This window comes from Oryctolagus cuniculus, chromosome 7 (assembly GCF_051225735.1).
Source record: "Oryctolagus cuniculus isolate XC-2025 breed Fujian yellow rabbit chromosome 7, ASM5122573v1, whole genome shotgun sequence".
NCBI lineage: Eukaryota > Metazoa > Chordata > Mammalia > Lagomorpha > Leporidae > Oryctolagus > Oryctolagus cuniculus.
This window is the reverse complement of record NC_142873.1, coordinates 80,884,980-80,910,202: the sequence shown is the minus strand read 5'-3', so window position 1 is coordinate 80,910,202 and position 25,223 is coordinate 80,884,980. Positions and strand designations below refer to the sequence as shown.

The 25,223-nt window shown below is 41.7% G+C and overlaps 1 pseudogene; it reads left to right on the top strand.

The window, feature by feature from the left end:
• The first annotated feature begins 11,475 nt into the window (after window positions 1-11,475).
• LOC100345176 (tubulin beta chain pseudogene) lies at window positions 11,476-12,625 on the top strand (annotated as a pseudogene).
• The last annotated feature ends 12,598 nt before the right edge of the window (window positions 12,626-25,223 follow it).

Genomic DNA, 25,223 nt, shown 5'->3' with positions numbered 1-25,223 from the left:
TTGTGTGATATCCTTTGTTTCCTTTCTGGTCTTGGTAATTTTTGTCTTTTCTCCATGTTTCTTCTTTTTTTTTTAAGTATTTTTTATTTGACAGGCAGAGTTATAGACAGTGAGAGAAAGAGAGACAGAGAGAAAGGTCTTCCTTCGGTTGGTTCACCCCACAAATGGCCACCACGGCCGGCGTTGCGCCGATCGGAAGCCAGGAGCCAGGTGCTTCCTCCTGATCTCCCATGGGGGTACAGGGGCCCAAGCACTTGGGCCATACCCCACTGTCCTCCCAGGCTACAGCAGAGAGCTGGACTGGAAGAGGAGTAACCAGGACTAGAACCCAGCGCCCGTACGGGATGCCGGCACCACAGGTGGAGGATTAACCAAGTGAGCCACGGCACCAGCCCCCTCTTCATGTTTCTTCAACCACCTTGCTTGCAGCTTGTCTAATTTACCAATCTTTTCAAAGAGCTGCTTCTCTGTTTCATTGACCTTATCATTTGCTTATTTTCAACTTTATTGATTTCTCATAGTATCTTTACTGTGTTGCCCTTTCACCTATTGTTTTTATTTTGTTTTTCCTTTTTTTAGATACATGAGTTTAGAGTGTTAATCTAAGACTTCATCTTCCCCTAGTTTGTTTCACTGCTATAAATGTGCCTCTCACCACTACTTTACCTGTGTCTGATTTTAAAATGTCTTTCATTTAATTCAGTTTAATGAATGAATGTTTGGTCTCTTGAGTTTATTTCTCTTGAGAATTTTGTCTTTGACTGATGAACTTTTTAGGAATATATTGTTTCATTTAAGAATGTTTGAAAATTTTCCCATTATCTCTGTTATGAATTTATAGTTTCTTTCATTGTGTTGGAGAACATACTGTATGATTTCAATTCTCTCATATTTGTTGAAGGTTTTTTAAAGTCTACTATATGATCTATCATGTCATGTTTCTTGGGCACTTGAAAAGGGTATGTGTTCTGTTTTTGGATAGAACATTCTATAAATGTAGATCATGTCTTTTTGGTTGATGGTGGTGTTGATTTCTTTTGTAATATTACTGATTTTCTGTCTACTTGCCCTATCAATTGTTGGTAGAGGGGAGTTGAAGTATATTTGTCCATATATTCTTTCAGTTCTATCAATTCTTGCTCTATTTTATGACTCTGGACCGTTAGGATAGCTGTACCTTCTTGATGAATTGGCTCTTTGTGAATTATACATTGACCTTCTCTGTATGTTGTAATCTCCTTTGTTTTGAAGTCTGATTTTTCTGATATTACTTAGTCACTCAGACTTTCTTTGGATTAATGGTTGCATGATACATTTTTCCCCAACTTCTGATTTCTAAACCTGCCTATAAACAGTTATACTTAAAGAAAGTTACTTATTGGCAGCCTATGTTAGTAAAATTGTGCCGTCTTATCTGTGAAGCCATCTATTCCCAGGATGCCATCTTAGGCTCTGGCCCCTGTGGCCACCTTGCACAGTAAGCTTCGGTCCTAAGCCCCATGGCCCAACCAAGGATCAGCTCCACTCCCACCCTAATGAGATTTGTTGTTCCTGCAATGGTATAACAAGACCTGCTTCCAGGAACATGCATACTCTCTCTCCTGATCCCTCTCTTTCTTACTCTCTCCCCTCTCCCCTAGGCCCTTCAGGCTTCCCCCACCAGACCATAAACCGATCCCTTAACGCGGTGTTTGGTGTGTTTTGTGGCAGTCTTGCAGCCTATAGTTCTTAGTTCAATCTGTCACTCGTTGTCTTTTAAATGGTATATTTAGATCATTGCATTTAATATAATTATTGCTATGTTAAGGTTTGAATATAACATTTTATTTTTTTGTTTACTCTTTGTTTTGTTTTCTTTTTCCAGCTTTTTGCTGATTTTCTTGAATTTTTTTCCTGAATTTTTTTGATTCATCTGTCATGTTTTTGAGTGTATCTATTTGTATAGCTGTGTTAGTAGTTTCTCTAGATATCACATTATGGATACATAACTTATCACAGTCTATTTTTGTCATACTTTTAATAGTCCAAGTATAGAAAGCTTACCTTCCCCTGTACTTTAACTTCTCCCCACATTAACTATATAATTGTCAAATATTTCTTCTTTAGTCATTTAGAATCACATCAGACCTAATTATAATTTTTGCTTTAATCATCAAACATAATTTATAAAAACTCAAGATGAAAGGAAATATTCATGTATTTTTCTCATTTTTGCTTATTATCATCTTTTTTCTTTCCAGATGTCCCCAAATTTCTTCTTTTATCATTTGTTTTTTATTCAGAGAATTTACCCTATCCATTCTTTTTTTTTACTGTTTTTTAAAATTTTATTTAAGGTATACAAGTTTCATGTATTTCATATATACAGACTTAGGAACACAGTGATACTTCATATCCTAAGTACATCTATTGGAAACAAATTCTCTAGTTTTCCTTCATTTAAGAATGTCTTTACTTCTCTCTAACTTCTGAAACATATTTTTCTGAATATTAGTTTATGATGGTAGACTTTAGCCCTTGGAAAATGTTATGCCCCTTCCTTCTGGCCTCCATGGTTCCAAGTGAGAATACATTTTTATTCTTTATTTTTCTCTTGTAGGCAAAGCATCATTTATTACTTAGCACTGTCACAAGTTTTCTGTTTTTACTTTCCAGAAATTTGACTATGTTGCTTTTCATAGATTTATTTGGGTTTTTCTTGATTTGGATACACCTTCTTGAATCTATAGGTTTACATCCTTCCAGATTTGGGAAATTTCCAGTCATTGGTTATTTGCTGACTTTGTTAGCTCTCTGGTCTTTCTCCTCTGCTTCCAGGACTTCAATGACACAAATGTGAGATCTTGTATTTTCTCACATGGACTGAAACTTGGTTCACTTGTTTTTGGTCTACTCCATCTCTGTTGTGCAGACTAGGTTGTTTTCATTGTTCTAATTTCCGATTCACTAATTCTTTCTATTATTCTATTCACTCTGCTGTTGAGACCATCTAGCTAACCTTTAATTTTATTTCTTACATTTGTTCTTCTCTATATAGTCTACCTCTAAGCTGAGATTCTATTTTTTTCCATTGTTTCAAGAATGCTCATAATTTTTCATTGAGGAATTTTAAAACATTTGTCAGATAATTCTTTTTTTATTTTTTTATTTGACAGGCAGAGTTAGACAGTGAGAGAGAGAGAGAGATAGAAAGGTCTTCCTTCCATTGGTTCACTCCTCAAATGGCTGCTACAGCTGGCGCTGCGCCGATCCAAAGCCAGGAACCAGGTGCTTCTTCCTGGTCTCCCATGCGGGTGCAGGGCCCAAGCACCTGGGCCATCCTTCACTGCCTTCCCAGGCCATAGCAGAGAGCTGGACTGGAAGAGGAGCAACTGGGACTAGAACCCGGCACCCATATGGAGGATAAACCTAGTGAGGCATGGCAGAGGATTAACCTAGTGAGCGCAGGAGGATTAACCTAGTGAGCCACGGCACCGGCCCCAGATAATTCTTAACATCTCTTTCATGTTAGTGTTGGCATCTATGGATTGTCTTTTTCATTCAGTCTCACGTCTTCCTAGTTCTTGGTATGACAAGTGATTTTTAACTGAAACTTGGACATTTTCTATTATGATATGAGATTCTGGATCTTATTTAAGCTTCTGTTTTCCTTTGCTTCTTTTGACACCACTGTGGCAAAGTGAAAGTGTAATAATGCACACCCACCATGTGCCTAAAGTAATTGAAATTTAAAACTTGACTTCATGGAAACCCAGAAGCTCATTACTGCCAGGGTGGGCGAGGTAGGTGTCTGGTTTCCTCACCTGGCCTCCACTGACACCTGAGGGATGGAGGGATTTCTGGCTGCCATTGGGTAGGAACGAGAGTTCTGGCTTCTCTCTAGGCCATTGCTGATGTCTCCCTATGGCTCGCCTTTGTCTGATCTCAATGCAGGTATTTTTCCTTCTGTTACAATATTTTTGCTTCACATGTATCAATACCACTGATTAAGCAAAATTTTCTATAATTCTTTGTTTTGCTGTTGTTAGACTTTGGGAATCTACACTGCCTTCTTTAACCCAAAAATATTCTGTCCTCTGCATAGAGCAGTTCCTGACTATAACATTTGAATTATTGGATTTTTCTATTTCCTAACTCTAATAGAGTCATATTAATACTGGACATTGTGAAATGCATGTCAAATAAAGTCTTTTTCTTAGGATACTATGTTGGTCTCTACTCTAAAAAAATCATTCACTAAAAATAAAATTAGGATTGACTACTCAGTTCCAAGTTGAAGTAACAGTCATTGCATTCTAAAAGTCTCAGGGTATTCATGAGGTGTGCCTAGGAGAAGTAACAGTACAGATAAAATGTTTAGGGATGGAGTTCTATACCCTAGATATCAATGGAATCACCAAGACAGGATCTTCATCTGCAAGAAATAGCAAACCTGACTGGGCTGCATGTGGGACAGTCTCCTTCCCGCCATGCGTGCTGACAATCAAGGAGGGCCTAGCTTGTCTCTCACTCCCTCATGCACAGCACATGGTCTAGTACACAGGAGCTCACTTAATAGTTGTCTGTGTCAACTGGGAACCACAACCATAGAACAGGGTGGGGAGAGCAGTAGGGGTGGGATGTTGGAATGTATAATGGTTCTATTTATTAATTTCTTGTTTATTTCATTCATGCATTCTTTTAGCCAATATTCATGAAACACGAATCATGTAGTAGAAACTGTGCTAAGGTCTGAAGTGTCTGAAGTGGGCACACTTGGAAAATGGGCTTTGAGATGGAGATTTGTGTTCAGGATCTATCAGGAATGACATCTGTGAGGCAGGGAGGGCAGCAGGGCTGGGCAGAGGTCAAATTCAGCTGTGGTGCTGTTGCAAATGAGGACTAAGCTGATGGCACAGAGATCCAGAGCTGGGATGACCCCCTAGAGCTGAGGCAATGATGTAAGGACTTTACATCTTCACATTGGCGGATCTCATGTTGAGGGCTAGTACCTGGGCAGAGCAGCTCCAGCTACTGCGTGCAGGGCCAGGAAAGAAACTCGCCTGTGAACTCACAGCACGCAGCAATCCTTGCACTTGGGGACCGGGAGCCTTGTCCTGCAAAGGCTGTGAATGGCACACAAAAGCCCCCACAACGTGGGATTACAAAGAGGATAGGATGGGGTTTCTGTTCTCCTGGATTAGATAGTAGGAATAGGAGAGACGGTCATGCAAACCGATGGTTATGATCAGTTATGATGGGTGTCAGGGAAGAGGTAAGTTAAAAATGCCTGTAGGAAGTCACTTGAGAGAGAAACGAGGCCTCTGGGTGGGTCAGGGAAGATTTCTCTTCAGTATTTGCTTTGCTCTGTTGAGTCTTGGAGAGGGAAAATTCCATGCCATCTTGTCTCACACAGTAGGTAATGAATTACAAAAGCTTGAATTTGCTTTGAAATATGGGGTCTGTGCTTTGCAAAGAGAAGTAAATCATGCATTAGTGGAGCCGGTATTTTTAGTGAGTCAGTGCCACAGGCACCCTGAGCACAGATCCAGCAAGGAAATAGGAAAGGTGAGCATGTGGGTTACATGTAATGTGGAAAATAACCTTTTAAACTTGCATGCCCCTCTCTAGGGCAAAAATGCTATTCTTTAAAAGGTTAGTCTACTACCAAAAAAAGAAAAAAAAAGAGGCTACTTCATGTCTCATTCCAGAATCAATTTTTCTATTAAAAATAAATTGCACTTTAAGTAACCTGTGATATGTTCAGCTAGAGCTAGTGGCTGGATGAAACTTTTATGTCTGCTGTCCTGGTGATTTGGAAGGACTGTTGAACTCCTGAGAACAGAATGTGAATGTCTGATCTTCCGAAACTTGAACTGCCCCACCTAACCTTAATCCTAGTGGAATTTCACTCTTGTTTGATGGATCTTGGGCTCCCAGTGGGTGCTTTGTACCCAATGTTGTGTGATCATTAGGAAAATCTGGGCTCTTCTCCTTTTCATCTCTATTGACAGAGATTCACAGCCCTTTAGGAGTTTAGAATTCAGTTGGAGAGTCACAGAAACATGAAACAACAGGAGAACGACTCATGGGCAATATAAAAGCAAGGGAAGGTATACTACAGAGAATAAGAGAAAACAGGAAGCCTTCTAAGAGAGGCCAGCAGGGAACCAGATTTTGAAGGTGGTGATGGGTTGGTAGGGATAGGACGGTAAGCATTCAATAGGGCATGGGTAGCTGAACACAGATCCGGAGGAGGAAATAACTAAGAGGTGGGCAGGGTTCCAGGACATACTTCCTTCTAGAGAGCAATTTTCTTTTCTTTTAAAGATGTATTTATTTATTTGAAAGGCAGAATTACAGAGACTGGAGGAGAGACAGAGAGATCTTCCATCTGCTGCTTCACTCCCCAGATGGCTGCAATGGCCAGGCCAAAGCCAGGAGCTGAGAGCCAGGAGCTTCATCCAGGTCTCCAACATGGGCTCAGGGGCCAGGGACTTGGGCCATCTTCTGATGCTTTCCCAGGCCATTATCAGGGAGCTGGATTGGAAGTGGAGTAGCTGGGTCTCAAACTGGCGCCCATATGGGATGCCAGCACTGCAGGCAGCAGCCTAACCGACCCCAAATGAGAGAGTTAGATCCAGGGAAGCTTGGTACTCAAAATGACATTACAAGAGCCCCTACATATTTAGAAGTTATAAAGAGACTAAACATGTGTTCTACTAAGAATATTCCTGGCTCTATAAGGTGGCCAAATCACTAAAAAAAAAAGAGGCTTTTGGTTGAAAGGGACCATAATGGCATCTGGTCCAAATATCCACCTGAGACTTCAGTCTCCTGAGCAAATGCTGACCGAATGCACACATGCACACCTCAAAACATTCATGCAAAAGTAGAATTAAAAGATAACTCTATTTGGGTATAAAAGTTGAAATCTATTTATAGTTTTTTGATAACATACATTTTTCATTCACTTTTTGAAGAGCTCTCATATGCATAGATTTCAAAAACTTTTCCATGAAAATAAGTTTATCTTTTAGCTCCACTTCCCACGAACTTGCTCTGTGCACTGGGCTCAGTGCATTGCAAGAACTCTCTTATTTAATTTTCACAATGCTCATCTGAGACTAATATCAATTTTATACCCATTTTATAGATGTGTAAGTAGGAACTTTAAAGGCATTCAGTACCTGTGACCAGTTACTGTGATTGGACTGTGAGTTTCAACTGTACACTGCAAAGCCGGACAGTAACTAGATTCCTGGTTTCGCTTATTCTGAGAAAATTCTGTTTCCTCCGCAGTCTAAACCACAAGGGAGTATCAGACACTTCAGCCCCACGACCAGGGTCTGCTGTGTCCCGCTCTCCTTCCCCCAATTTCTGAGGCCCCGACCTAGAACAGGACATCTGTATAATTTGCCACAGCTTCCGTGTTTTATTCCTCCGTTCTTGAGAGCATTATTTCTAAAAATATTTGACACATTAAAAATGTATAATTTGCATTTAGGAAACTTGGGTCCTATTTCTGGCTCCTTAGTTAAGGAAGTGTGTGGCCTTAGGCAAATCAATGTCTAACCCTCAGTTTCTCATTTCCAAAACGACAACCGTGCGGCTCCAGGCTCCCTTTCCAAGATACTTAGATTCTTTGATTTGGCTCTTGCAATCATGAACAGTTAGTTTTAGCATGTGAAATGACATAGAAATTTCTGAACCAAAGTATGCTTTCCAAGGAGCAAATGTAAATGTAGTTCTTTTTGTCTTTATTTACTATTACAAATGACTGTTGCCTTGTCACTGTGATTTTGGACATCATGTACCCTACCTTGGGTGACCGTATAATCTGTTATCTGTATCAGGACACTTGAGGAGTGAAGGGAAAAGCCACTAATAATTGCACAGAGACAGGCAGCATAATTAGGACGATCACTTTCCCCATGGCTCCCTTTGTAGCTACTCTTCCTCCTCCTCTCTGTGCCCCTTCTCCTTCCTTGAGGCTCAACAAGAGTGAAAGGCGCCACAGACAGAGGTGTGACTTCCCTCAGCCGCTTAATGGAGTGTTAGGTTCAAAGCCAAGGTGTGACCATTTAAATGCTAACACTTTTAAGCAAGTTTGTCTGCAACAGAAACACCTTGTGCAAAGCTTTTTTCCTCCCTCTAGTTTTAAAAACCGTTTTGCATTGTTAATTTCCACTCCTTTCAATCAGTATCTTGCTTAGTATTTTCTTTTCTGCATGCTTTCTCTTATACACATCTTTGGTCTTGTAACTGGCTTAGCGAGAAAACCAGGAGAATCCCAGCTTTGGACCCAAACAGAAGAGCACAGCCTTCAATAATTTCCTGAAGTCCTTTTCCCTATGTACTGCCCAGAGTTTCCTGGATGCTCTGGGAAATGCTGAGAACAGCAGAAGGGTCAAAGTCAGTGAGCAAATAAATTTAAAGTGATTCTGTTTACACAACATAGTTTATGTGCACATTTTTCCTTTCTTTTTTTCTCTCTTCTCTCTCTCTCCCCTTTTCCTTTCCTTTCCTTCCTCTCCTTCTCCCCTTCCAATCCCCCTTCCCTCCATCCCCTCCCCTCCCCCTCCCATCCCTGCCCTCCCCTTCCTTTCTTTCCCCTTCTCCTCCTTTCTCCCCTCCCCCTTCCCTCCCCCTACCCTCCCCCTTCCCTCCTCTCCTCTCCCTTGCTTTTCCCTTCTCTTCCCTCCCTTTATCCACCCCCTCCCCATTCCCTTCCTTTCCTTTCCCTTCTCTCCCATTCCCTTCCCCTCCCCCTTCCCTCCCCTCCCCTCCCTTCCTCTCCCCTTCTTACCCCCCCCAACTTTCTTGGAGGAAATGGTACTGAGCTTAGTGGCCTGTGCAAACATCCATCTACTGACAATCAAATACTACGCCTTCCTGGGGCTAGCAGAATCCATGGCCCTGATTCTTACTCCAAAACTATTTAAAGAAATAGGTGGAGCCAGTTAAATTATTGGCCTAATAATAAATGCAGTAATTCAAAAAAAAAGAATAAGGAAGACAACATGGCACCCCCAAAAGAACACAACACTTCGATACTAGAATGTGAAGATTAAGAGACTGGTGAAATGCCAGAAACAGAATTCAAAAAACTGACCATAGGATTACTTAGAAGTGATCAGAAGCAAATTCATGAACTAAAGAAATCTATACATGACATGAATGGAAATTTTTCTCATGAAATTGAGATTTTAAAGAGAAATCAAAACAAAATATTGGAAATGAATAATTCAATAGAATAAGAAATATGGTGAAAAGCCTGGAGAACAGACTCGGTGAGGCAGAAGAAAGAATATCTGAATTAGAAGACAAATCTCTGGAAATTTTATAGTCAGACCAAAAAAAGAAGGAGAAATTAGAAAACTGAAAAACAGCATTAGACATGTATGGGATACTGTCAGATGACCTGACATATGGGTCTTAGAAGTTCCTGAGGTGTGGAAAGAGAGAATGGATTAGAAGGCCTTTTTTGTGAAATAGTTACAAAACACTTCTCTAATTTGGAGAAAGAAACACATAGAACTCCTAATAGACATGACCAGAAAAGATTTTCACCACAACACTTATAGTCAAACTCTCCACATTAAGACGTAAAAGAAAGATTCTAAAATGTGTATGAGAGAAACGCCAGATTACTTTCAGAAGATCTCTAATTAGACTCACAGCTGACTTCTCATCAGAAATCCTACAGGCTTGGAGAGAATGGTGAGATATATTCCAAGTCTTCAGAGAAAAAAAAAAAAAACTGTCAACCCAGAATACTGTACCCTGTAAAGCTCTCATTTATGAATGAAGGTGAAATAAAGACCTTCTATGACAAACAGAAATTGAAAGAATTTGTCACCACTCATCCAGCATTGCAAAAGATGCTCAAGGATGTGCTACACACAGAAACACAGAATTGGAGTAGCACTATGAGATCCGCATATGAGTTATCAGTACCCTCACATTTATTGTAGCTCAATTCACAATAGCTAAGATATAGAATCAACCCAAATGCCCCTCAGCTGAAGACTGGATAAAGAAATTGAGGGATATGGTCTGTCTTGACTGTTGAAGAACAGTTTTTTTTTTTTTCATACAATTTGTTGCACTCTTAGTATAGAGTTAATCATATGTGCATAGCGGCCAGTGCTGTGGCACAGCAGGTTAACACTCTGGCCTGAAGTGCTGGCATCCCATATGGGTACTGGTTCGAGACCTGGCTGCTCCACTTCTGATCTAGTTCTCTGCTATGGCCTGGGAAAGCAGTAGAAGGTGGACCAAGTCCTTGGGCCCCTGCACCCATGTGGGAGACCCAGAAGAAGCTCCTGGCTCCTGGCTTCGGATCTGCACAGCTCCGGCCATTGCGGCCAACTGGGGAGTGAGCCAATGGATGGAAGACCTCTCTCTCTCTGCTTTTCCTCTCTCTGTGTAACTCTGACTTTCAAATAAATAAATCTTTTTAAAAAAATCCTATGTGTATAATGTTAATTGAAAATAGATGTTAGTAAAAAATAAGAATGGGAATAGAAAGGGAAGAGGAAGAGGGGTTGGAGTATGGGTGGGAGGCTGGGTATGGTGGAAAGAAACTTTATTTCTAAAGTACTTATGAAATGCATGAAGTAGGGCTGGCTCTGTGGCACAGTGGGTTAAAGCCCCAGCCTGAAGCTCCAGTATCCCATATGGGTACTGGTTCATGACATAGCTAATCCACTTCCAATCCAGCTCCCTACTAACGTGCCTTGGAAAGCAACAGAGGATGGCCTAAGTCCCTGGGCCCCTGCAGCCACATGGGAGACCTGGAAGATGCTCCTGGCTCCTGACTTTGGATCAGCTCAGCTTTGGCCGTTGTGGCCATTTTGGGAGTGAACAAGCAGATGGAAGACCTCTCTCTATCTCTTTCTGTAACTCTGTGTTTCAAATAAATAAAATAAATCTTTCTTTTTAAAGAAATGCATCAAGTTTGTATTCCTTAAATAAAAGGTTTCTGGGGAAATAAAGAATGGTATTATCATCAAATATTATATCTAGGTGCCTTATACTACTGTGACACACTTTGGTTGAATTAAATTACTCTTCAACTAATTTTGAATAGAACTTGACCTGTTTTCATTACCTAAAATAAAGTAATGAAAGCTTAAAATTTTGGCAAAGGAACAAAATGTATGACTTTCTCTATTAAAATAATTTAGTGAATTTTCTAAAAGAAAGTCCTGAAGAATAATTTGTATTGCCCCAATAAAATCTCATTTGATGCATAGTTCTGTCATTAAAAACATCTGTATGTAGTTACCATTTTTAAAAAGTATAAGGGCTCTGAACCTTTGTGCTGCCACATTCGAATCTTGCTACTCGGGCCTCTGGGGCATGTTCCATCCTTTCATCCTGGGATCGGCACAGAGAAACAAAAATTGTACTACGTATTTTCTTGTCCTGGACATTTACTGAGATGAGCAAAGCAAACAAACAAGCAAAAAATTAAAATAAATTCTAACTATGAGGGAAATTGTGCACATGCAGACCGGTCAGTGCAGCAACAAGATTGGTGCCAAGTTCTGGGAGCTGATCAGTGATGAACATGGCATCAACCCCACCAGCACCTACCACAGGGGCAGCAACTTAATACTGGAACATATCTCCGTGAACGACAATCAAGCCATAGGTGGAAGATAAGTTCATTGCGCTGCATTAGTAGATCTAGAACCTAAGACCATGTACTCTGTTTGCTCAGGTCCTTTTAGCCAGATCTTCAGACTTGACCACTTTGTTTTTGGTCAGTCTGGGGCAGACAATACTGGGCCAAAGGCCACCCTACAGAGAAGGTCCTACAGTCCCACTCTGTTTGTCTATCAGTTGATAGAGACACTGATGAGACAACAAAATTGACCATGAGCCCTTTAGGACATCTGCTTCTGCACCCTCAAGCTGACCATGCCAACATATGGGGACCTGAACCACTGTCTCAACCACTATGACTGGTGTCACCACCTGCCTCCACTTCCTTGGTCAACTCAATGCTGATCTCCACAACCTGGCAGTCAACGTGGTGCCTTTCCTACTTCTCCACTTCATCATGCTTGGCTTTATCCCTCTCACACACCATGGGACCTAGCAGTGTTGGCCCTAACTGCTCCCAGGCTCACCCAGCAGGTCTTTGATGCCAAAGATATGATAGCTGACTGTCACCCCAAGTGTGGCTGGTACCTCATGGTGGCTGCTGTCTTCCATAGATGGATATCTGTGAAGGAGGTTGATGAGCAGGTGCTCAATGTACAGAATAAAAGCAGCAGCTACTTCTTGGACCAGAACCCTAACAATGTCATTATGGCTGTCTACGACATCCTGCCTATGGCCTCAAGATGGCAGACACCTTCATGGACAAGAGTACAGCCACCAAGAAGCTGTTGAGTGCAACTTGGAGCAGTTCATCACCATCTTCTGCCAAAAGAACTTCCTCCACTGGAACACAGGTGAGGGCAAGGATGAGAGCAACAGGAATGACCTTGTCTCCAAGTATCAGCAGCTCCAGGATGCCACTGCAGAGGAGGAGGAAGATTCTGGTGGGGAGGCTGAAGAGGAAGCCTATGGTGGAACCCTCACACCTGTGCTACCTCAGACATCCCTGTCCCCTCAACCGCCTTCCTAAATGCCATTTCCTGTCCCTCAGAACGTGTGTTTGCTTCCTTGCTCTCATTTTTTCTTTTGCAGGGAGGGAATCTAAAACAGTGCAAGTACAAAGTCGGAGCTCAATAAAGCTTTCTTGAATGTCGCCTTCCTCTTTCTAGTCTAGGAAACCTAAATCCTGGTTACACTCTGGGGTACCATGCATTTCCTTCTGGTGGCTCCTCCTCCCATCTGGCCAGTTAATATTTTCCTTGTTTCCAAAACAATTCTCCAACAAGTTGGGTCTCATCCATCTCCTGTTTAAAATCCGTCATATGCTGAGAATCCAGATAAACCCAAGTAGAGGACAAGAGGAAAAGATGAAGAAGTCATTGCATGGAAGGGGATGGGATGCTCCATTCTAGAAAAGTTGTGGAGAAGAGAATTCAAGCTATTAAAGTCTTTACTTTCTGGTATTTCCATGATCCATCCCAGCTTCAGGGAAGGTGTTAGCAGTGTTATCTCCACTCCCAGTATCCCTCCAAGCTCTGTCCTGAGCGCTCATTTCCCTTTGGAAGGATCTTCGCTCTTCCACTTGCATCTTTCTCACACATTACATTCTTTACTTTCCCCTCATCAAAGGAAGGGCAATCAAAAGAAGAAAGAGGCCTGCCTTGCTCTCTAAGCCCCAGAAATGTCCTCCCTGCCTTTTCACACCCTTCTTCCCATAACATTCCTGACATGTGGAAAAGTATGTGCTGCCACTTAAAAGACTGAGTCATTCTCCAGAGAGGAGGGGACAGCACACCCTCTGTCTTTTTGCAACATCTCATCTCTTCCTTTTGCTATTCTTTTTCCTGTTCCTTTGGTTTTGTTGTATTCTCACATCAACTTTCTTTTTAACGTTGATCTTGGGGTTTTTTTTTTTTCATATTGAAAAGAGGACATTGCCCCAGAGCCTAAAATAAACAAGAATTGAAAATAAAAATAAAATTAAAATGTGTAATGATTTATTACCAGTGTTGTACTGAGCCATAAAACTGCCTTTGAGATACGTGATATGTCCATATCCTATTGTGAGTAGATTATTTTCTCTAGTGTATGAGGGATCTTCAAAATGTTCATAGAAAAAACATTATTTTAATCCCATTTTCCATGAACTTCTTGAAGTCCCCTTGTATAAGCTGATGGGTTTTTGTTTTAAAGTGTTTTCTTCTGCAGTTATGAGGAAATGTCTACTTGTAAAGCTGCAGTTTTGCAGGCCTGTGTTCTGACCTACTGGATAAAGCCACCCCCTGCAACCCTGGCATAAATTATGGGCCCTGGTTTGTGTTCTGGTGACTCCAGTGTTCCCATTCAACTCCCTATTAATGGACTGGGAAAAGCAGCAGAAGATGGCACAAGTCTGTGGGCTGCTGCCAGTAACATGGGAGACCCAGATGAAGCTCTTGACTCCTGACTTCAGCCTGACCCAACCCTGGCCATTGCGGCCATCAGAGGATAGAAGATCTCTCTGTCTCTGTTTCTCGTGCACTCTCTGTAACTCTGACTTGCAAATAAATAAATCTTTAAAAAACTGCAGTTTTAACCAACTGCCATAGGAAAGATAGCTGATACAGTGAGCAAGTCTTATCATGAGAAAGGCTTGATGCTCTAATCTACCTTCCTCTACGTGGTTTACGCTCACTGTCTTCTCTTGCAGAGTGGGTAGTTGGTGGATGTGGTGGATATGGTGCTAAGGGAAGGATGAGCCTCTTCAGGGCCCACTATTCTTAGGGCCTCTCAGTGGGTCGGGAACCCTTGTCATGGCGTGGGATGGCCTGACTCACCGCACTTGCTCTCTTCTCCTTGCCTGTTCCCCTGTAAGACATAGGACACTGGTCAGTCTCAGAAGAGACATATTTTAAAAAGTAATATATGGGAAGTTAGAATTTTTAAAAGATTATAGAATCCATTTTTTTTTAGCAGTTATGCTGATTTCAGAAGGAAAAGTGAGTGGTTTTCTCCCTGAGGGCTGACATTGGTTGACTGCCCATTCGATGAGAAGTGGCTGGGGTAAACTGACACTGAAAATTGATGTGTAGCATAGGTACAGAAATAACATTTCCTTAGGAGTCTAAGGGTCCCTAGGGGCAGATAACTGGGGAGTAAGTCAGTCATGACCTCTGATTTTTAGTTTTGTGTGTCCAGAAATTGCTAAGCAACATTGTCCTTGGAGGTGAGCGGTTTCTTAGGGCGGCTTCTCACTGACCAGACCCTAGAGGTTGCTGTCCACATCACAATAGAAAATGAGGAGTTTGCTCTGAGAATTATAACCCGATGAGTTGATTAATGATTGTGTGGGGGACATGCAAGGAAAGCGAGTGCTTAAGAGTTCCAGGTTGAAATTCTAACTGCCTATGCTAAGCAGTGTGACCTTGAGAAATGATTTGACCTCTGAACCCAAGTCCTTCCCTTAATAAAATAGGTAAACTCCTAGAGATAGAGTGAGAATTAAATGGAGATTTTTAAAAGAATACCTAGACAATGGCTTCAATATAGTAGGTACTTAATAAACTATCGACTGAAGGATTTGATTCAGTAGGAGTCATTCCGGAGTTTTATTCAGGAGAGTGGCTTCAGGGAAAAATTAGTCTCTCTAGTCTGGTGCCATTAAATTTAGCCAATGCCAGTGCAACTCAGTACCATCACAAGAACCAAGGCACTTTCTGTGTACATTTATTAAAACCAAACCCAAGTTTTCTGGCTCTGGCCTCCCAGTCAGTGAGTATTTTGATAGACAAAGAGCTAATACTTTTGAGAGCCAATGGAGAATTGCCTGATCCTGATGTTTCCTCTCAACCTTTCCTACTTTCCTAGCAGTTAGCCTCACAAATTAGATCCACGTAAGAAAGCCTTGGTTTCTTTTTCATGCTTGATTTCACACATGTTCACAAATATGCCCCAAGAGTGAGACTTTTTATTCATTGACTACAAGATTTCAGTGCTGGGCTCATTACCACGACATGCAAAGCCTGATATCATCCAGTTAGGACCAGGGGGGTTGGGTACAAGCAAAAATCATGGAATGAATGTTCATTGTCTGAGACCACTGATTATTTATACTTAATCCAAATTTGGCATCTGAAGGTAGGGCTTTTGAGAAGTGATTAGATTGGATTGAGGCATCACGTGGAGCCCTCATGATTAAATCATGGTGGCTTTATAGAGAGACACAGACACACACACACACAATGCCTTTTGCCACATGTTGCCCTGGGCCACCCCAGGACTCCATCAGCAAGAGTACCATGGCCAGATGCTAAGTCATTAGGGCCTGCTCAATCTTAGAGTATAAACCTCTAAATCTGTCGCAAACTAAACCTTTCCTTCACAAGCAGCTTGTCTCAAGCATTTTGCTGAAGCAATGAAAAGCTGGTAATATAACTGCATAAACCAACCATTTGGTGCTGTTCCTGGGAGGCAGATGGGAAGGGAGAGATACAGTGGGACTTTCTTAATAGCTCCACAATTACTCAGTGAAACTACAGATCTTGAGTTCTGGTTCATAAGTGTCCAGACAGAGAATTACAGCATCAGGAATTCTCATTTTCAGAAGGAACTTGTTGCTTCTACTCACTGAAGAAGCTTTTCAATGGAGAGACAGGGAGAGGAAAGCACACAGGCTCTGGAGTTGGCCACCCTGTGTCTGTTTTCAGGACCTCCTTGGGCCTCAGTTTCCTCATCTACAAAATGATGATGGTAGTAGTGCCTCCTTCACAGAGGATCAACAGTACCGAGTATGTAGTAAGAATTTATAACTAATAATAATTCTATCAATATAAAGTTTCACCACCTTTATTATTACAAATACAATAGCCCTTGACTGGTATCCATGTGGCTTCCTAGAGCTGAGACACTCTTAACTTCCCAAGGCTATTCCTTCCCAATGTCCAACAATTTCAAGTCTGTATTCCAGGTACTGCCACTCATGGAGTACAGTTCCCTCAATATCAGTTTAACCTCTTTCTTAATAAATAGTCATTTATACAGTTGAAGACAAAGGCTATGTCTCATTACATCATCTATCAACACTAAGTACCTACTGGATAAACCAAACCCTGGGTTTCATGAGACCAAATCTCCTGTAGGTTTGCTCATCACTGCAAAACCAGCACATAGTGCACTACCTGCTGCATAGCATATGCTCAGTTTAAATAATCAAAGTGCAAATGCTTTCTTTTCAAGTCCTGCTTGCAGTGTTCTCCAGTGGGATTATGGAGAAGAAAAGAGTATAGTTGTGGGCAGAGGGATTCCTGGTGGTGCTAATCCTGGGGCTGGACCCCAACTCAGATCCATAATTATGATATTAATACAAACTTCCTCAATATTAAGGCTGTGCCGTGGTGTTGAAGGTTTCTGACAAGATAGGACTAAAGCAATGATTTGACTCAATTGAAACGTATTAAAAGCCTTCTATATGCTGGTTGTCAGACTGCATGATAAGGATACAAAGAATTGGATATGATTTCTCTGTTAGTGAACTATTAGCCCTGTTCACAAACAGATCTGCTTCAGGATGTTGTCCAAGGAAATGCCATACCTGGAAGGGGAGAACTTAGTCAAAGTCCAGAAATTGACCAGAGGGAACTAGAGCTCAGAAGTCTGCTCATAATGGAACAAAGCAGGAGAAAAGTGAGGGAGAAACAACTGGAGCTAGAAAGCAGGCAGGCAGACAAGAGGTGGCTATGTTGAAATTGGGCTCTTCAATGAATTCAGTGAGGCCAGGAATCTACTAGGTTGTTCTTTGCAAATGTGGCTTTGCACTCTTTAATGGGTTATATCATTTAAATGATGATAACCTTGTCAGAGTGTATTTTGCAGATTTGTAGTTATGTGATCTAACCTCACCAGTCTGAAAGTTCGAGTGAGGACAATGATACTGTGGAGGCACTTCACTGATTGTAGAGTGCATCTTCACAGTGGCATGATTTTAACATTCCAGGTATTTTCCTCCCTACGGAACATGCCACATAGTGACTAGGAATGGATTCATTCAAGGTCTTCTACCTCTGTCCCCTTTGTAGGAATATTCGAGAAGCAGCTCCCACCATGGCTGCCAATGTTTGCATAAACCTTGCTTCCCCAACTTTCTGCTGGACATGGCTAGCCGTGCTGCCAAATGTCATTGCTCCAAAGTCTTCTCTCAAAATGTGTGAAAGTCCCTCCAATTCTGAGTAACCCTTTGTTATATGGCCTTGGAACCAACATTATGTCCCAAGTCTCACAAAGTCCCTTGGCCTTGGCCTGCTGAATCTCTCTAGGGAATCAAATCAAATTTTTCAGCCTGACAGTAGACACATCATTATGCTGTTCCTAAACCTAGCAAACCACTACACACACACTGCACACACACACATATACACACCCTTTTCTATCTCCCAAAAACCAGTGTACCAACACTGTTCTTCTTAGCTTATGCCAAATAACCAAAGGCCTCAGCACACTCCTCTTTGGTGGCACTGTAGTCTGCCCATGGTGGTCCTGAATGACTTCTGCCTCCTGTTGGTCACAGTATTGTGCATTCCTCTCCCACATGGTACCAGGGTTGGTCTGTGCGACCAAGCACGTACAGCAGAAATGATATGCTCTGCCTGTATTAGGTTATAAAGGACTCTACTCTTTCTGTCTTGGGCTCTCTGCCACTCTCTTTCTCTTAGATCACGTGATCTGGCAGAAGCTAGCTACCATGTCCTGAGCTTTGTGGAAAGTTCCACGTGATGTGCAACGAAGGCTTCCAGCCAACAATCAGTGAGGAACTGTAGACTCCAGTCTACAGCCTTGGAAGTAATCCTCCTTGGTAGTAGATACTTGAGTTCTAATCAAACTTTAGGTGATGCAGTCTTGTAAGAGACTAGAGCCCGGACCTCCCAAATAAGCCACTCAGATTCATGATACTCAGAAACTATGAGATAAATTCTTACTGTTTTAAGCTGTTAAGTTTTGGGGAAATTTATTACACAACAAAAGCTAACTGATACAGAGCTGGAGGAGCGGCAATAGAGGAATAATTGTAGATCCCATTCACTTACTCCCTGAGTATGATAGCGTGGTATAAAGCATTCACTGTTACTTATTTTGTAGAAGATGGATAATGTAATGAGGAGAAGCAAGGCAAGAGGGCTGAGATACATTGCTTTCTATAAGAATTCTTTTGCTGCACAACTATGCACATGAAGATAAGGAATCTGAATGGCCTGAGATAGGAGGGACAACTGATATACATGTCCCACCATTTCTGAAAGTTAGCACAGAAATTCACAGTACGACATGAACGGTTGCCTCACAGGATGCTGTAGAAATCGAGTGTGCTATTATTTTCCATTTTTAATGTGAATTGACAAGAGCCACTTTAGTCTGTTAGCACTTCCTTTCTGAAGAAAAACCCCGACATCTTTTAGTGCCCTCAGCAGCAAATGACTTATGCCAGAGCCTATTCTTCTTCTTTAGACAGAAACCCAACTGACACCTGTTATGTCATCTGCGGGATGAAGATGAGTTTACAGAATGTGGGTGAGATGGGAACTTGGCCAACCACACCAGTGCCGGCAAGAGCCCTACCTCTTGGCAGCCTCAGGAAAATTCCCGGTGGTCAGGCAAACGGTTCTGAGTGCCTGCTTTCTCATCAAGAAAAGGGTCCATGCCAGCCAAGACACCAGCTTACTTGTTTCTTATTTTCAGCCCTGTAGGTACAACTTCATTAGTACCGAGGCCATTTTATGAAGACTTTTTATACCTGCAGGTTGTCATTCTGACTTAGTTACTAATCCTGGTCACACATTAAGGGCTTTGATTAAGCAATTTGCTTTTTTCCTCCTTCTCTTCCATCTCAGTGAAAGATTACAGAGTTTGAGCATGAGGTTAAAGGATTACATCTGAATCCTGAGAGTACTGACACTGCTCCAGCTGTCTGTCATTTCCTGGAGTGGTTACTTATCTGTCAATATTTCTCTCCTTTCTTCCCAAGTCCCAGACCTACTTGATCTTGTCCATTTGGCTCGACTGGTGGAGGAATAACAAGGGTCTTCCCATCATGCAACATTCTGGGATACATCATGACAGAGAAATCTCAAAGCCCAGGTCAATTATAACAGAAGATGTGCACCACCTCTTGCCCCCGAATGTCTTCTGGGGCTGCAGTTGTTTAAAACTAAGTCACCTGAAAAACGCAAGGAAATGTGTGCCTGGCTCCTGCCTGCCTTTCTGGTGGTTAAGCAGGATACAAATAGCAGAAGACCAATTCTCTGTGTGTGCGGTTGCGGCTGGGAAGAGGGAATAAAGTTGGCAGCTACCTCATGGTGCCATAATTACTTTTTAATTAGAATTCATTGAATACAGATGGATTCTTCCTGTTCTTTTGCCCAGTGATGTTGTTAATATTCCCACATCAGATATTACGAGGCAGTAGCCAGCAGTGTTTTACACACAATAACCCTCTAGCCGGGAGTGACTTACAGAAAGTAACCAACTTAACCATTTGTCTTAGATGAAAAATGATCTTACACCTTTTTGTGGATTCTATTGCTGGTTTGTTGATATAGTGTTTGTTTACTCTCACTCCTGCAGGAAAAGATATCGTAGTTCTGGTATCACATTACTGTAACTGACTGGAACATTTTTATTTTAAATAATATACCATCATTATTTTGTTCACAGTGACACTGATAAATTTGCAGGATTTCTTCTTTTTTTTTCTCCCCCTCCTACCAATGAATCACTCGAGCCCAAATGTGAATGGAATATAGAATTTCATGCTGTTATAAAAAATCATTGCTCATCACATTCTAATTGTAACTAAGTTTGAACCTGAATAGCTATTTGCAGCATTTTGATAGAAATAAGAAGTAATTTCCATATTTTTGCTCCAGGGTCTCTCTACATGAACTGACATATGATGCATTTTTGAAGTCACACTTAATAATTCTCTTTTCATTATAAACAACCGCACCCTGGTTGAACAGTGTATCTAACATTAGGCTTGCACATGCCTATGTAATATACCTAAGAAATGTGATTTATTCTAATGTAATAATGGCATAGATTTATAAAGCTTGACTACTCCAATGCTCCTCGTTATGGCTGTAAAATATTTGTGGCCGCCGTGGGATTTTCTAGATCATTATTTTAAAAAAGGAAAAACCCATTTTGACAGATGAACTGGGGCCATTCTGAGCAAATCACAGATACTTCATATAACAAGGCCTCCAAAGAGAGGAGCATACACTTATTACTATGGCAACCCAGATCAAAACACTATTTTAGTGGAGAGTTTCCAGTTTTACAATGCAATGATGATTGTTTATAGTACCACTGAAACCAGATCCAGCAAAGGTTTAAGAAATGAGCTGACAAGAGGAAAATCATTAGAGATAAACTGGGGATACCTGAATGGATAGCATGGAATCTGCCATTATTTGATCAAATACTGAAATTTATTACCCAGGACAATAGAAATAATGGAAAAGGATCCAAGTGATGAGAAACATCCTGAAGTTTCTTGTGTTGCCAAGTTTCGGGCAAAGATTAGTCTTTTTTTGAGTTATAATTTTGAAGGCAGGGAGTTGTTTGTTTCTTCAGGACACATCTCTCAAATCTTATTTTTCTATCTGCAAAATGCTGGCTTGTAACTATAAAGCTGGGCCCAACGCTTCCTCTCCTAACATATTCCATTTGACAGAGTGTAGCACGGCACAGCTCAAGAACTATGCCCATCACACAGGGCTTGGGCTTGCACATGTCTACATGAAGTGACAGCTGGTTGCAGCCCTGCTCAGTTATTTTTACACAGATGGAATTTTAACACAGAAAGAGAAAAATTGTCTGGATCACGAGTTGTCTGTTTTGCTGAATCTATCTTGAAGCATCGAAGGATACCACTGGGTGGACAAAGAGAGTTGAAGTGAGAGGTTGAATGATTCTCTATTCATTCAGTGGTTGCTTATTGACCATCTGTCATGTGCTAATTGGTGTGCACAATGAGTGTGTACACTGCTAGGTGTGCAGTGAGCACTTCAGATATGGTACTTGCCTCTGGAGCTTATAGTCGCATGGGGGGTATGATGGTGGAGGCCAGAGAGAACTACTGAAGAATCAGAAATAGAGAATAATGGGGGAGGGGTTGAGTTTAGGTTCCTTCCAGGGGTCATTAACATTGATGGGGGAGAGGAGAGCTGCATCTCTTGAATGTCTGTCTTGCACAAAATTCAGTAGAAGGAGCCTCACATGCAATTATCTCATTGAAACCCCAGAACAACCTTCAGAAGCTGCTGCTAGTCTGATACTGAGTCTGTGGAGTACACCGAGCCTCAGAAAGGTTCAGTTGCAAACCCTCCTGGTGTTGAAGAAGTGTGTACACAACACTGCCACTGTCGCACAAGCTTCACAGGAGGAACTCACTGACTGCTCAGGAAAACCCCTTAAAGCTGCTCAGCTGCGTTGTAATTTTACAGAAGAGGAAACTAAAGCACAGAGAGGTTGTATTTCTTGCTGTAGGTCACACAGCCAGTAAACGGCAGATGCAAGATGTGAGCCCAGGCCAACTGCACTGCTACCGCTAAGCAGTGGAGACGCTTGCAAGCAGTCAAGTCTGTAACCCAGAGTCTGTAAGTATTCAGCAGGTGTAAGTGGTCGCTAAACCCTCTGCATGTCCTCTTTGTTCTAAGCTGCTTTGCCTAGATGGGCAGGCCTTTTACAACTACCAAACATTTTAAGGATCAAACATGCAAGGGACTTCATAAAGCTTGTGGAACCAAAATTTCAAAATTCACATGTAGTTTTTTTGGTAATGCACTTTCCACAAACTTCTTGAAATACCACCATACATTTATTTTATTTACAAAACAATTGCTCTTTGAAATCAGTTTGGCACATCATTTTATTTTATTTTCAAACATTTCACTTAGACTAACCAATAGACTGCCAAATTCTATTTTGGTTCTGAGCTTGTAAGTAAATCCACAAATAATTTCACAAAGTTGGAAAGTCTGTGGAAGATTCAGTAGTCTGGTATTGAGTGAGGTACATGGTCTGGCTCTAAATTGTATCAGTTTTCATCAACTGAACATGTGTGTGTTTATAAATTAATCTGTGGTTTCAAAGAGAGAAGCATCTGTCTACACTGCCATGGCCTTATGGGAAACGCGTTATGAATGACCAATACGTTTTGGCTGCCAGCATCTGCTCCCCTTGGCTTTGATAGGGCTGTCTTGAGTTTCCTGTTGGGGAAAGACGTTCATCTCCTGCCCAGCAATGCTTTTCATGCTGATCTAGGGCTGCGTGGAGTCTCCTGTGCAGAGAACCTGTCTTTGTTTCGGAGCTCATTGATAGGGAAACTACGATGGTTACCTTGCACTCATGGGGGCCTGATATGAAGCCCTTGTGGAGAGGAGTGGGGCCAAGAAGTGGGGAAAAGCAGGGTCCTGTGGCATGATTTGAGCCCCTAGATGGAGTAACATGTGAATTTAGATTTACCTCTTGGTTTTGTTGTTGCAAAAAGAAATCTTTACTTAATGTATGCTAAACTGATCTTCTGTATATAAAGAGAATCGAAAATGAATCTTGATGTGAATGGAAGGGGAGAGGGAGTGGGAAAGGGGAGGGTTGCGGGTGGGAGGGATGTTATGGGGGGGAAGCCATTGTAATCCATAAGCTGTACTTTGGAAATTTATATTCATTAAATAAAAGTTTAAATAAAAAAATAAAATGCTTGTCCTTTGTTGCCTGAACAAATTTAAGTTGGAATTCATATCATTTGCATCCTAGAGATTCTGAAGAATACAGAATAACAAAACTATTCTAATAAAGTTTTTAAAAATCTTTTTTATAAATATTTATTTTTATTTATTTGAAAGGCAGAATTATAGAGTGAAAGAAGGAGAGACAGAGAGAGATCTTCCATCTGCTGATTCACTCCCCAGTTGACTGCAATGGCTAGGGCAGGGGCCATCCGAAGCCAGGAGCTAGGAGCTTCTTCCTGGTCTTCTACATGGGTTCAGGCGCCCAAACACTTGGGTCATTCTTTACTGCATTCCCAGGCACATTAGCAGGGAGCCGGATGGGAAGTGAAGTAGCTGGGACTCGAACCAGTGCCCATTTAGGATGCTGGTGCTGCAAGATGCAGCTTAACCCACTGCACCACAATGCTGGCCCCAAGTCTGTTTCAATCTTTCATCCTAACCACTTGTTTCTCTCTCACTGTAGTCTAATCCATCCTGATGCCTTACCTATTTCGTATATCTTAAAATAGTTCTCAGATCCTTCCACTTCTCTCCATTGCCACCACCAAATACATCCAAAAATCCACCATCTCTTACCTAGACCATTTGCGGTCTACGTCTCCATGCATCTAACAGGCCTTCTTCTAACCCATTCCCTTCATTCCAGCCAGATCCTTCAGATTGCAAATTGGACTGTGGCCCCTGCATCTCCCCAGCCCTACGTTCCCCTAAGATCACCGGGAACTTCTTCCTGATCACTCAAACACTTTGAAATCCTGAACACCACAGTACTCTCCTGCATGTCACTTTTTTTTGGAGTGGGGGCAGGTTTTGTCCATAGGAGCTTCCTCTTCAGAATTTCACACCCAAGAAGGTTTGGTCTCAATTCTCAGCTCTAAAAAAAATCCCCCTTCAGTTGCTAAATGCTTCCTCATATTTACATCATTTCTCTCATGCTTCTAGCTTTATTTTCTTGGATACCATACTCCACTTCCTACTTCTCTTTCATTCATTTATTCACAACTTCTTATACAGCTCATATACTAAGTTTTTGGCAGATTCTTTATGAACTTTGTAGAGTCATGGGAATGTGCTTAAAAGTGCAATTATTTCTTAAACTTTTCTTTATTTTCCTTTTTCTTTATTTGAAAGGCAGGGAAAGATAAAGAGAGAGTGAGAAACAGAGAGAGAGAGAGAGAGAAGAGGAGAGGAGAGGAGAGGAGAGGAGAGGAGAGGAGAGGCGAGGTGAGGCGAGGCGAGGAGAGGGGAGAAGAGGAGAGGAGAGGGGAGAAGAGGAGAGGAGAGAAGGAGGGAGAGATATCTTCCATCTGCTGGTTTAATCCCTAAATACCCACAATAGCCAGGGTGGGCCAGGCCAGAGTGAGGAGACAGGAAGTCCATCTAGGGTTTCCACATTGATGGGAGGGAGCCAAGTACTTGAGCCATCATCGGCTGCCTCCCAGGGTGTGCATTTGCAGGAAGCTGTATTGGAAGTGGAGAAGCCAGGTGCTGTGCCAACTGCAGATACAATTCTGAAGTGTAAGGTAGTACGTACTACTTCCACCTGCTGATGTGTAATAGGAAATTAAACAGAGCTCTCAAGCACACTTGGAGTATCTATCAGCCTTCCCATAATCCTCTTTTCCACAGGGAAATTGCATTTCAAAGCCGCACAGCAATGGAATGATTTGGCATTGTCTTTTCTTTAGGGCTTCCGTCTCTGGTGCTGAGTACCAAGTCCTGACTCCACTTTTCACCACTTTTGTACCCTTTCATCTGCTCAGTTTTCCCCTTCCTTTTAGAACGTTCTTTGCTTTTGTTCAGCTCCTCCCTTGTTCCAGGATGTCCACATGTCACACTCATCTCCTTTGTGTGTTTTGCTTACTG